A 14,817-nucleotide genomic window follows, 5' to 3' on the forward strand; every position below is an offset into this window, starting at 1 on the left:
AAACTAAATTTTTAAGGTTCATTATTGAATGGTACTTGGAAAATATTTTTGTTTCATATTCAAAACATTCAAATTGTTATCTTTAAAAATAGATTATATTAGAAATTTTTTGAACACATTACCTTAGCAAGTGGTGCTATTTTTAAGTTCGCAACTATGTTACATACAAACGTACAGTAAAATTTATAGTCTCTGACAGGCTAAGAGCATAAAATTCATTCAGCTAAAACTGCTTCCGCAGGAGCACGAAAATACTAAAACGTTGGCTGCCCGTCAACGCTAGCTTTCACTGTATATATACGCCTATATGTGTCTAACATATTTAAATTAATAAAATTTCAAACATTTATGCTTTTTAGATTAGTGATTCGACGCCCTTAGTGAGAGCGACCAGCTACCATTAACGTGCCTTAAAGCCGAATATAATGGCGACGAAGTATTCACAGCTAAAATTCAAGATCTGGCGAAAAGGTATAAATATATGAGAAGAACTCCGTCCAGATGGTAATTGTTTTTCGAGCGTTCCGCCTACTGTATTCCTTGAGTGCTTGACTTGCAACAGTCACGCTTATCAGGAGTTTCTCAGACTCGCTGAAGGGTCTAAAGATAAGTTAATTCGAGCTTGGGTTTCCCAGTTTCACACTTGAAGATTTTCATGAGACTGTAAGTAAAAAATGTTGATAACTTGTCAAATGCTCAAGAAATCTAATATTACTGTATTTAACAGTTTATGGAAGTGGTAAAAAGAGTATGTCGGAAAGCTCTGCAGGGGCTTCGGATATTGTACAAGTGAACTTCACATTTTCAACGAGCAGGGCTATATAGATTATGTGGTGGTTTGTTTTGCGTCTTATTACGTCATCAGGACAGCTAATAAGAGGATGCAAATTTTTATCAAAATTTTATTGAAGGTAGTTTTACAATTGAAGAGTTCCGACATCAGGAAGTTGAGCCAATGTACAAAGAATCGGATCATATTCATATTATTGCTCTTTGCACGGCATTGAGTGCCGGAGTGCGTGTGGAAGGTTTGGAGGCAGGAGAAGGTGGCAGTGTGCGACACGATTTTCCTGAAGGAACTGATCCAAAAGTTTTTTTTAATTTATAGGCCAGGCCACTATGATATATTAAGTACCCTATATAATGTTTATTAAACGTGAAGTTTGATATACACAAAACAAAACTGTGAGCCGAAAATCTACTCCCATTATTTAAATTTAGTTTGTATGTAAATGTACATGCTTTATTAAAATACAGAATATTAAAATTCCCTGGGGAAGCTTATTATAAATTTGAAGCGCTTGTATCCAACACAGACAAAGCTTGCTTCTTTCATCTTGCAGTTCCTCGGCAGTCAACTTCAATTTCGATTTGGCAAACTGGTAAGCGGTAATCCTTCCACGATCTTAAATTTCTTGTTGTTGATTTCTAGTGGAAAGCAAAAGAATTAAATTTTTAGCCGAGTTGTAACTGCCATCGGAAAAATACGCCCATAGACACAAGTTGCCCAGGTGCAGTCCTATTCCACCAGTCATGCATATGGTCACAAGCAGCTTTTGCAGCCGACATGGCTGATGACATTTTCCGAGCTGCAACTATAGATGCACTCCGTTTTTCAACATTTTGCACAAATAAACCGCGTAGGTAATTCTCATCGTTGATTGCTCTAGAAACAAGATTTTTGTGTCCCTTCTATGAAGAAGTTACCATGATCACCATCTAAGTACTGAGTGGATAAATGATTACCCCATTATAATGTTGCTCACATTCGGACAGATTGATCGTTGCGTCATGGCGGAAATGTTTTCCTTGGTATATAGATGGGACATAGGCATAGACAAATGCATTTGTGTTAGCTGAATTTCCAACGAAAGAACTTTGACATCTATTTCGTTACTTTATCCAATGCCTGTTCGGCACTTTGATCTTGACGTTAGTTGAGAGCAAATCTTTTTCATTCCATTCCTTCTTTGGGCATAGCACCGAACCAAAAAGCAGCTGAGACATCTAAACCCCACATTGGGATATTGTAAGTAACACTTTCGCGCAAAAATGGTATAATGCACAATCGTTTAAATTCATCAACAATACCTTCCAAAACTCCAATCATAGGTGGTATATCCAATGAATGCAGGGCACGAGGTTAATCTTTGCCAAATTCTTCGTCTCTAGCAATCATGTACAGCAATGAGTAAGCTATTTCACCAGCAGCTTGATATCACCATTAGAAAAAAAAAAGCGCATGAGTTATCTCCCTGTCTTTTTTGATAGTATGTAGCGTTGGTATGTTTCTGTTTTTGAATAAGTTTTAAATAAAGTACGTCTTCTTTTTTGATGGTGCCAAAATTCTAAGTGTCGTTTTATTCAATTCTCAAAACATATGAAACTTTTTATCTCGATTTTATCTTCTATAGGTCGTGGCGTCAATGTATTTATCCGGCAGGTACGATCAGATATGCAGTCGGAGGTAATATTTATATTGTTGGCGTGAAAGATGAGTAGTATGCCCTTTATTGATACGAAGATCTATGTTCGGCTTCCTCCATCGATGGTGCTGCAGGTAGCCTTTTTTTATTATACTATGCAACAAATTGAATATTAATATCAAACCGAACTGACCTTTTTTCTGAAAGTACATGTATATACATGAATATAATTCAATTGAATGTAGTACGAACGAAACCAGTACTGAAACGGTGCAGCAAATTATCGAAAGTCTTATATATGATTTCTGCCTTTATATTGGTAAATGAACATGGCTATATCAACTCAGATTTTCACGCTGATCGTAAGAATATATATACTTTATGGGTCGGAAACCCCTTCTGTGTTACAAACATCTGATTTTTATAATACCCTCTGCAAGGGTATAAAATGAAGAGGATACCGAAACTCAAAAGACTTTAGAAGATTTTATTGAAGAACGTTTATAAGATGCTATTACCAAAGGTGAAAGTCTCGAAGGCACACTGTTGAATATAGGTCAATTGGAATGTAGAAGAACGAAACCAGTATATGGAATATCATGAGATATAGTTCTTCATTTGGCATCAAATGTGCCCCAAGATCAAAACTTTAAACTCTTCTTTGATAACTGGTACACTTCCGTAAGTCTTATGATTGCATTAAAAGAAAAAGGTATCCTCGCAGCGGGAACGATCGCTCAAACCGCCTTAAGAATTGTGTGCTTTAGAATGAAAAGGAACTTGCGAAAGAAGGTCGAGGATCCTATAATTCGAAAGTAGAAACCTCGCTAAAATTAATTACTTGCCGCTGGTATGACAACAAAAGTCAAATTAATTTTCAAATTATATTGGCGACCAACCTGTCACAGAACGCACCCGCTGGTGCCGTACAAGTGCTTGTCCTGCTATTGTAGAATGCTACAATAAGTATAAGGGCGGCGTTGAATCTTTCAGATATGTTATTAGAACTTTATGAAATTAATCACCGCTCCAAAGTGGTATATGCGCATTGTATTTCGGTGTATAAATATGGCGGTGGTAAATAGTTGGCTTCTGTATCGTAGAATGAACCGCACCAAAGATAACACCCGTCACATGCTTTTAACACAATTTTAACTGACATTGCAATGAACTTTCGGACTTAGTATGCAAATTCAATCTCGAAAAGGGGTCGTCCAGCACAACTTGTGCTCAATATTGACTCGCGCGATTCATCTCCAGCACCATCTTTCCCCCGCTTTATCAATTTTTATCCACTCACACATCTAAAACATCATAACTTTATAGAAACCTTAGGACATAAGATATGACAAAATCAAACATTGGATTCAAAAGGCAGGTAGCAATACAGGATACCCATGTTCAAAGTGTTCCAAGTGTGACGTTCACCTTTGCTCACAAATCCTAGAAAGAATTGTTTTGTGTCATACCACACATAAGTTTAAGTAATAAATATATAATATTATAGCAGAAGACCAAAGAGTCTCAGAAAAATGTCTTGAGTTTAAACGTATTAAAAATATCTAAGAATTAAAAGACTGAAATAAATAAAATATTAATTCATCCATTACGTATACGTATTATTTTAAACATCTACTATCAGGACCAATGTTGCCTATAGGCAACATTTCGGTGAGGACGAAACAGGATACGTAGGACTAAATATGGATTTTGGTCAATATTTGTGGCCATATTAATCGTAATATGCAATGAAATATTTTTTTAGTCTTCCCATTGTAATTCAGTCCTGAAAGGGTTAAATATAATGCGTCGGGAAAATAGTGCTCTAAGGTGTAAAGTTGAAAATCTGGTTGGTTGTTCCAACTAAAGTATTCGGAATGGGATAAATTTCAAACAGCTTCAAAACTCATCGACGAAAGCCAAAATTAGCAGAAGTCGGTCGCTTAATTAAAGAGCAACTAATCTTTTAAGGCTGCAACCGGTGAGAAAAAGGACTTCAACTTCTTGACTTCGAAAACCATTTAAGGTAAGTAAGGTTCCTTTTTTGTTTGAAAGTTTGTCAAATATCTACAGATATAAGTGGAGAAATCCCGCCATGGTCTGGTGAAAGTAAAGTTTTCATGTATGATGGAAAAGGCTCTATAGCATATGTATGCCCTGAGTCCACAGAACTTGGTTTTAACTCCAAATAGCCTGAAGATTGTTAAAACATGGCAAAATCAATGTGTAATAATGGTCAACCAATATAGTAAGTCAAGTCGAATATGGATTAGCATGTTTATATGAATATCTTGGAGACAAACAGGACAAGAAGAATACTGGACATACGTTGTCAAGACCCGGTTGACTCAATCCCAGCGGTTACCGATAAAGGTAATACAACCAAGTATCGAGATTATAAATAAATTATATTTTAATAGCTAATCATTATTTAAGAAGTGGTATATTTTTAGTTTTGGGTATTTTTTAATATTTCAAGAATTTTCTTGATAAACTTTGAAAACGTTGGATAATATAATGCTTCAAATATAGGTATAATAAATGAATTATATATGGGCATTTCCGTCGTGTCACTTCGACATTCTAATTTAATTTCCTAATGGTTTTTTGTAAAATATGACGATATTCCCACGGAAAACGGAAGAGATATTTCAAACTAAATTTTTAAGGTTCTATTATTGAATGGTACTTGAAAAATATTTTGCTCTCTTATTCAAAACATTCAAATTGTTATCTTTAAAAAATAGATTATATTAGAAATTTTTGAACACATTACCTTAGCAAGTGGTGCTATTTTTAAGTTCGCAACTATGTTACATACAAATGTACAGTAAAAATTCTATAGTCTCCCGACAGGCTACATATACAAAATTCATTCAAAATCCGTTTCGCAGGAGCACGAAAATACTAAAACGTTGGCTGCCCGTCAACGCTAGCTTTCACTGTATATATATACGCCTATATGTGTCTACTACATATTTAAATTAATAAATTTCAAACATTTATGCTTTTTAGATTAGTGATTCGACGCCCTTAGTGAGCGACCAGCTACCTTTCATTAACGTGCCTCAAAGCCGAATATAATGGCGACGAAGTATTCACAGCTAAAATTCAAGATCTGGCGAAAGGCATATAAATATATGAGAAGAACTCGTCCAGATGTAATTGTTTTTTTTCGAGCGTTCGCCTACTCGTTATCTTGAGTATCAATTTGCAACAGTCATGCTTATCAGGAGTTTCTCAGACTCGCTGAAGGGTCTAAAGATAAGTTAATTGAGCTTGGGCTTCCTAGTTTCACACTTGAAGATTTTCATGAGACTGTAAGTAAAAATGTTAATAATCCTGTCAAATGCTCAAGAAATCTAATACATTGTATTTAAATAACAGTTTATGGAAGTGGTAAAAGTATGTCCTGAAAGCTCTGCAGGGGCTTCGGATATTGTACAAGCTGAACTTCACAAGGTTTTCAACGAGCAGGGCTATATAGATTATGTGTGGTGGTTTACTGCGCCCTATTATCAGGACAGCTTACAGAGGATGCAAATTTTTATCAAAATTTTATTGAAGGTAGTTTGCTATCTGAAGAGTCAGAAGTTGAGCCAATGCCAAAGAATCGATCATATTCATATTATTGTTTTGCACGGCATTGAGTGCCGGAGTGCGTGGAATATTTTGGATAGAGGAGAAGGTGGCACAGTAAAGACACACGATTTTCCTGGAGAAGGAACTGGATCCAAAGTTTTTTTTAATTTATAGCTAGGCCACTATGAGTATTATACCCTATATAATGTTTATTAAACGTGAAGCTTGATATTATTGCCAAAACAAAAACTGTGAGCCGAAAATCTACTCCCATTATTATTTAAATTTAGTTTTGTATGTAAATGTATTATGTATGCTTTATTAAAATACAGGAATATTGTAAAATTCCCAAACCTGCTTATTATAAATTTGAAGCGCTTGTGTCCAACAGACAAAGCTTCGTTTCTTTCATCTTGCAGTTCCTCGGCAGTCAACTTCAATTTCGATTTGGCAAAATCGGTAAGCGGTAATCCTTCCACGATCTTAAATTTCTTGTTGTTGATTTCTAGTGGAAAGCAAAGAATTAAATTTTAGCCGAGTTGTAACTGCCATCGGAAAATACGCCCATAGACACAAGTTGCCCAGGTGCAGTCCTATTCCACCAGTCATGCATAGCAGCTTTGCAGCCGACATGGCTGATGATTATTTTCCGAGCTGCAACTACAGATGCACCTCGTTTTTCAACATTTTTAACAAATAAACCGGGTAGGTAATTCTCATATCGTTGATTGTTTCAGAAATATTTTGTAGTCCTCTATGAAGAAGTTACCATGATCACCATCTGTACTCGAGTGGATAAATGATTACCCCATATTATAATGTTGCTCACATTCGGACAGATTGATCAAGTTGCGTCATGGCGGAAATGTTTTCCCTTGGTATAGATGGGACATAGTTGGCATAGACAAATGCATTTGTGTTAGCTGAATTTCCAACGAAAAGAACCTTGATATCTATTTTTGCTACTTTATCCAATGCCTGTTCGGCACTTTAAATATCTTGACGTTAGCTGAGAGCAAATCTTTTCATTCCATTCCTTCTTTGCGTGGGGCATAGCACCAACCAAAGCAGCTGAGACATCTTTAAACCCCACATTGGGATCTGTTGTAAGTAACACTTCTGGCGCAAAATGGTAATGCACAATCGTTTAAATTCATCACAATACCTTCCAAACTCCAATCATAGGTGGTATATCCAATGAATGCAGGGCACGAGGTTAATCTGCCAAACTCTTCGTCTCTAGCAATCATGTACAGCAACAGAGTAAGCTATTTCACCAGCAGCTTGATACCGCCTCAAAAAAAAAAAAAAAAGCGCATGTGATCTCCTGTCTTTTGATAGTACAGTTGGTATGCTTCGTTTTTGGAATAAGTTTTAAATAAAGTACGTCTTCTTTTGATGGTGCCAAATTCTAAGTGTCGTTTTATTCAATTCTCAAAACATATGAACCTTTTATCTCGATTTTATCTTTCTATGGTGGTCGCGGCGTCGTATTTATCCGCAGGTACGATCAGATATGCAGTCGGAGGTAATATTTAAGTATTGTTGGCGTGAAAGATGAGTAGTATGCCCTCGTTGGATACGAAGATCTATGTTTATTTCTCCATCGATGTGTTGCAGGTAGCCTTTATTACTTATGCAACAAATTGAAGGTTATTAATATCAAACCGAACCGACCTTTTTCTGAAAGTACATGTATATACATGAATATAATTCAATTGGAATGTAGTACGAACGAAACCAGTACTGAAACGGTGCAGCAAATTACTGAAAGTCTTATATATGATTTCTGCCTTTATATTGGTAAATGAACATGGCTATAATAACTCAGATTTTCACGCTGATCAAGAATATATATACTTTATGGGGTCGGAAACGTCCCCTTCTGTGTTACAAACATCTTGATCGACCCGCTTTTATAATACCCTCTGCAAGGGTATAAAAATGAACAGGATACCGAACTCGGAAAAAAAGACTTTAGAAGATTTTATTGAAGAACGTTTACAAGATGCTATTACCAAAGGTGAAAGTCTCGAAGGCACACTGTTGAATATAGGTCAATTTGAACAAGTAAGAAACGAAACCAGTATATGGGAAATATCATGAGAGGTAGATAGTTCTCTCTATTTGGCATCAAATGTGCAGCCTTCCCAAGATCAAAAACTTTAAACTCTTCTTTGATAACTGGTACACTTCCGTAAGTCTTATATTTGCATTAAAAGAAAAGGTATCCTCGCATAAACGATTCGCCCAAACCGCCTTGGGTTATTGTGTGCTTTATGAATGAAAAGGAATTTGCGAAAGAAGGTCGAGGATCCTGAGCACTGAGTGCAGAAACCCTCAAGCAAATTAATTACTTGCCGCTGGTAAGGACAACAAAGTCATCACCATCTCTAAATTATGGTTGGCGACCAACCTGTCACAGAAAATCCGCTGGTGCCGTACAAGTGCTTGTCCTGCTATTGTGTAGAATGCTACAATAAGCATATGGGCGGCGTTGATCTTTTCAGATATGTTATTAGAACTCTACGAAGGTGACCTATTGATGCGATGGATTGATGTAGTGTAGCATGTTCTATAATAACATATTAATAACATTACAAACATATTGTAGCAATTAGTTACAATATTTATGTGCGTAAAATTCATACATACTCTTATGCATTTATACATATATATGTTTATACATAAGCATACCGCTTCTCTGCCTGCATTTCTAGCAGCGCAGCTACACGGTCTTAGCTATAGCTAACAATTGTAACAGAACTAAGAATCATTCAATTAAAATAAACTCAAACCTGAAAAGAACTACTGGTGTCCTATTTAAACTGGAAAACAATATAATCATTTAACTTTTATTCTACATGGCGACCGCGACAAGTGTCACGTATATATACATATGTGCGGTAATATTAAAAAAAAAAAAAAAAAAAACTGCAACAACAGCCGCTGGAGATGCTGAAGCAAAAAATGAAATCGATGCTGGCTACTTTGAGGAGCTTGATTCTCACATGCGCCCGTGAGTGGTAGGCAGACCGTCAACTACACCTACGATGGATATTAAGCAGGCTAATGATAACGTGTGGTAGGCAATCTGCCCACTACACGAGAATAAGGACAAAAAACAACAGTAAGTAGAGTGATAGGAAAGAAATCCGGTGTGGCAAACACACTAAAAGCCAGAAAGGCTGAAATTTTGAGGCTACTAACCAGCCCAAATACAATTAATTGGAATACCTCGGTGAAATTAATAAAAAGACAATTCATAAAAAGCCAATTGAGCGAAAGAAAAATAAAGCCACAACGAACATCCCATCAACATACTCTACAATACACAAAGCCAAAGTTAAAATCAACGCCACAACCTGAAAAGGAAGTACCAAAGATAAAAATAGTCTGCCCAAACGACTGTGAGGGACCACTACATTCGCCGTACTGCGAGTATACCTGTTGCCACTGCTACGGGACCCCAAAATAGAAGCCTGTGCAGCCAGCACCGGCAACTTGAGCGCGTCTCAACAGTGGACCGGCAGTGCTACAAGGAGCGCAAAATACAGAGGACAACATACGATCTTCCCAGCCTGACCGATAGCGCTACAACCAAAATAATTACTTTAATAACTAAGCGCTAAGTCGCACATTTTTTTTAATGCACTGCGATGCATATTTTTTTCATAATTATAATAAACTATGTACAATTGTGCGGCATTAAAAGCTGTGCAATTAGAGTGTGGCCTGAAAACCACACGCAAAAATAGGCAGGGATATATGTAAAAAAAAAAGAAGAAAAACAAGACATTAAAAACAAACATTTGAAAACAAAACACAAAAAAAAAACATTTAAAAACCAAAATATTAAAAACAAACAATAATAAAATCAGAGGCCCGCGGCTAACTTCGACCGCGTCAAAGTTTGTACACCCTTGCAACTTTTTTGGTAACTCTTTCCTTACCTATTAGCCATCAATGTGGAAGAACGTTTTATCTAAAAAGGCTTTTATTGTGTCACCGGACAGTTTATGAATATAATGATTCAGCCCTGGGCGAGCGACGCTATGGTGTAATCGATAAATGAAGAAGTAGTTGGCAAAGAAACGTTGAGAAGGAAACGAACGAATAAGCTCCTACGATCGGTGGTAGCGAACGGCCATCACGAACGAATCCAATGCCATCGCTTTACAAACGTCTCTATATTGTTAAGTCTCAATTAGTTAATAAATTTATATTAGTTATCTGCCTAAACGTACGAGTCTCGCATTTATATTGGTTCCGAAAGTCGCACTCCCCCGCCTAAGCCTTCCTGACAGCTTCTCCATCTGCAAACTTCTACTGGGTTACGAGATTTAAAATCGAGATTCTCAGAAGCGGGTTTTAGTTGTGACAATTTTAAAACGTGGGATGGCATTCAATTTTCAAAATTTGGATGGTGTGAAAAAAAGGAACTGATATTTTTCATAAGTAGAAGTGTGTGAAGAAAAGGTAACGCGCAATTTACGCGGTAAAATAGCTTGCCATGGGAAACTCGAAAAGTGTAACAGTGTGTGTTCCGTGCATGAACGAACTCGTGGAAACGAGAACGAAAGAAGAATAAGCGAAACGAAAAATCAACGAACATACAAGCGTGAAAGAGACAACAATAATGACGCATAAAAACTACGTGTCAAAGAAAGCTTTGCAGCAAAAATTTAGACACGCTGGATTGTCAAAGTCAGGAAATCGAGAACAATTACAGTGAAAATTAACGACGATCTGTAGTGACGACGAATACGCAAGTGCGGAAAATCAATCGATGGTTAAAAAGATAAACGAATTAGAAAAAACGATTAGATTATTGCAGGAGCGTTCATTTCAACCTGCAATGATTTCGTCACCAATCGAGGTCAGTGACGTAAATGTACAAGGAGTTTCTGAAGTAAGAAACGTGCTTTTGAGAAACGAACAAACAAACGTAACGTATGTGCCACCCGAATTGTATATCTTGTTTAGAGAGTTGCAGCAGTCGACCAAGGTTTAAATTGATTGTGGACCAAAAGATGCAGTTAGCCATAGGAAACAACATCTGCGAAGACAGACACCCGATTGATGTCATTGACAACTAATTGGCTTTGGATTTATGAATAAATTCCCATTTTTATTTGTATTAACGTGTGCGATTACAATCTTATTCAAGAAAAACTATTCTCATTGATTACGGCTTTGAGGAGCATTGAATCCAAATAGATAAATTAGGTTATTGAGTTTCGCACGTGAGCGACATTATGGGCATGTTGAGTTTTGCGTTAAATGAGCCGTTACACACCCGTCCCCGAAAAGATGACCACATGGTAGAGTGACCAATCGATGACTTCCACTTTCTGCCACGGGCACCAGCAAATGGGGCATGACCTGCGTTCCTCTTCCTTTTTCAGTTGAGTTTTGAGTTGTTGATTTTCTAGCTGCACTGTTTTAATTTGGTTTTTATAATCATCGATAGGTGAGTTTAATATCGCTTTTTCCCTGAGTTGTAAATTTAGCAAACTATTTTCCGCATTTGCTCGGAGCAACTTTAACTTCAATGTCGCATTTGTGGCTTCACTTTTTGACAGATTCAAACTGAAATCCCGACCAAACGTTTCCAGCGAGGCAGTTAGCTCTATAGACTTGTCCTAACCTGTTGTAGTTCGGTTTCTAAGCAGTCAATTTTTCCAACGAGCTCTTTTTTTGTTTTTCTCATTATATAACCACGAAAATGAATATTGTAATCCATATCTGCCAGTATTAAACCTTTTTTTAAACTTTTGCACAAGATTTGTAAACTTAATACTTACTTTTTTTCCGGAGGAAAAGCTAACTCGTTTACTTTTTTTTATCGATTATTCAATCTTATTGTCGGTTAATATTTACTTAGGCTGCTCGAGCCCAAAAGGCAAGACCTCGGGTGCGCCTTGGCGATTTAATTCGTAGTTTTTGTGTAACTAACAAAAGAAAATGTATGTGTTTAGTGGTATTATAGCTAAAACTTACTGATTCCGGCTAAAAAACTGCCAGTTTTTGAGATTGCGTTGCCAGATGCCAAATGTTGGATACTTGAATAAGTGGGCGTTTTGAATCTTTTGTTCGCACTATTCTCAACAAACGAAAATATAGTTGAGTTTACAATATTTCTTGATTTTACATAACAAATGTAGTTCAGAATACAATATTTGGTAAATATTTACTACAGCTACTCAAGATTTCAGTGTTGAAAAGTGGGATAATCGGCTAAAGCTATATTTCAGTGTTGTCAAACGCTATTTTTCTTTGTCGCGCTGTTTGACCGCCCGGGTAGCCAAATATTTTAATCTAAACTCTAAAGTCGAGGAATATTCGTTTGTTGAGAATAGTGCGAACAAAAGATTCAAAAAAGCCCGCGTATTCGAGTATGCAATGTCAATTTCGTCGTTTTCGACCTTTACTCTCATTACCGAACTTTATTCCGTTTCATCATTATATTTCCCGATTTGTACGCTTAGGTTTTTTCAAACGATTATAAATTGTTTCGGTTACGATATTATATTTGTTACCAGTATCAAGCAAGGCTACACTTTTTATTGTTGATTAGTACTTCTTTATTTATTTTTATTTGGACAGTCTTTTGCTATGTTACCAAAATTATTGCAACCAAAACACTTTCTTCCTTTTACTCTTATTGTCACAATTCTCAGACATTTGTTCTTTTTGCCCACAGTTATAGCATTCTTTATTTTCGTATTTCATTACACTTTCTTTTTGATTTGAACGTTCTTAGACTCACTTTATTGATTATTTGACTTTTCCCGCATTTTTTCCATAACATTTTATTTTTTTCTTTTAACTCTTTTAGGTTATTAGCATTGTACAATATTGCTTTGTTCATACTCAAGTCATTAATTCCGTCAATCACACACTGCATAAGAGCACTGTTCTATATATTACCCCAAGATGCCATCTCTTTCATTTTCAACAAATATTCTTGAACACTTTCACCTTTCTTTATTTTTCGTTCTGACAATTGCTTATGTAACTCCGCGCTATTTATTACTGTTTTAAACTCATTTAAAATTGATTCTTTCTATCTCGTCCATTATTAATTCCGCGTTCACTCAGAATAAACATTTTTAGCAAGTCCTTTAATAGCGCTTTTAGCAAAAATAAATTTTTGTAAACTATCCCATTGCAAGTCAGCCATTGTCTTTTAAATCCTCAATCCATACTTCAACTGATAAAGTTTCATCGCCATGGAAAAGTCGTAAAGAGTCCTCAACGTCCTGAAAACTCAAAGCGAACCTCGGTGGTGGCATGTTGACATTTACTGCACTTTGCGTATCAATATTGTTGGCCACGACTGTAGACTTTACCCTCTACGTTTTGTTTCGCATATTTTTGTTTGTTGCAGCTGTTCTAAAATTCGTTTCGTCGCTCACTACTGACAACATTTCGTCTTCGTCTTGCATATTGCCTACATACAAATAAATGGGAAGTTAGATTCGATTTATCATTTATTTATTTGTTAAATTCTTTCCAACATAAGTTGTTGCAATCAAAATCAAACCCTTCCAAACTTTCTTAGTCTTTGGCGATTTGCATGATCGTTTTCTTCTTCGTATATAAACTTGTGAAACAATGTAATATTAGATTTGTTTTCAGTTTTCAGTGCCTCTTGCACATTCCCAAAGTCTTAAAGTTTGCTCATACTTCTTTCTCTTACGTACACACATTAATATTGTACATACATACATATATGTATATGTCAATATATTCAATATATATTCAAACACTTTCTCGTCGTTCGTTGAAAACTTTTTCACCGTTTCTTTGCTGCTTTTTCGTCGTTAGCCGCCAATTTTTCGTCGTTTGATGAAAAAATTAATTCTTATTCGTTTCGCGCTGTTTTTTTTGTTTTTTTTTTTTTGTCGTTTGATTCCACTGTTGCGTCGTTTTGTGTATTTTTGTCTTTTTCTCACTCACTGATATTACTTTTTTTACTTCTTTATAAGTTGAGCCATGCCTTCTTTGTAGGTTGAGCCCCCCATATTTGTAGGAATTTGTGTTATTCAATATATTTATGTGGGGTTTTATTACGATACGATTATAGTCTAGGGGGTTTACATGATAATACGACTTCAAGAGGTTTACACTATGCTAAATGACAATCGACGTTTGGCTCGGCTCGACTTGGCGTCCGTCTATGACTTTTTCCGCGCCCGACTTTGGCGATCGACTTTTAGTGTCCGACTTTGACACACGACTTATAGCACCCGTCTATGGTACTCGACTTTTAGTGTCCGGCTTTGACACTCGACTTATAGTACCGTCTATGGTACTCGACTTTTAGTGTCGGGCCTTGACACTCGACTTATAGTACCCGTCGACTCGACTTGACCCTGACCTCAAAACACGTCCGTCTTTGTTTCTACCCCAAAAACCAACTCTCTCGTTGTCATCTCTTATTCGTTCGTCATCCCTCTTGATCGTCTTTTCTTACACGCTCGCGTTCTCTCTTTGATCGTCGTCTAGTCTCTCGTCTTCGTGTACAGTGGGTTGATGCACATCGCAAATCCATATCCCGCATTCGGCCATTCTGATTATGCATTCGACCCGAATGCTGGGTCATCTTCCTCGTCGTATCGGTTTAGGCTCCTAGGGGTTTCATGTACTCTGCACATGTTGACGTCACTTTAGGCCCTTCCACTTGCAACTTTTTCGACGTCGTATGCGGTTGTTGTGCTTCACCTTCTTTGTCTGGTGGGGTCCAAAATATTTCGGTTTTAATTTGAGACCACTCCCAAATTGCGTCCTCTTAATTGCAACC

General features: G+C 36.7%; 4 pseudogenes; 2 read left to right on the forward strand and 2 right to left on the reverse strand.

Moving 5' to 3' along the window:
• Positions 1-381: 381 nt before the first annotated feature.
• LOC137572306 (ubiquitin thioesterase otubain-like) lies at positions 382-1,154 on the forward strand (annotated as a pseudogene).
• A 130-nt stretch (positions 1,155-1,284) lies between these two features.
• Positions 1,285-2,638, reverse strand: LOC137572313 (malate dehydrogenase, cytoplasmic pseudogene; annotated as a pseudogene).
• Positions 2,639-2,755: 117 nt separating this feature from the next.
• LOC137572322 (ubiquitin thioesterase otubain-like) lies at positions 2,756-6,182 on the forward strand (annotated as a pseudogene).
• LOC137572332 (malate dehydrogenase, cytoplasmic pseudogene) lies at positions 6,183-14,585 on the reverse strand (annotated as a pseudogene).
• Positions 14,586-14,817: the final 232 nt, after the last annotated feature.

The sequence above is a fragment of the Drosophila tropicalis genome, unplaced genomic scaffold (genome assembly GCF_018151085.1).
Source record: "Drosophila tropicalis isolate 14030-0801.00 unplaced genomic scaffold, ASM1815108v1 contig_1054, whole genome shotgun sequence".
In the NCBI taxonomy this organism is placed as follows: domain Eukaryota; kingdom Metazoa; phylum Arthropoda; class Insecta; order Diptera; family Drosophilidae; genus Drosophila; species Drosophila tropicalis.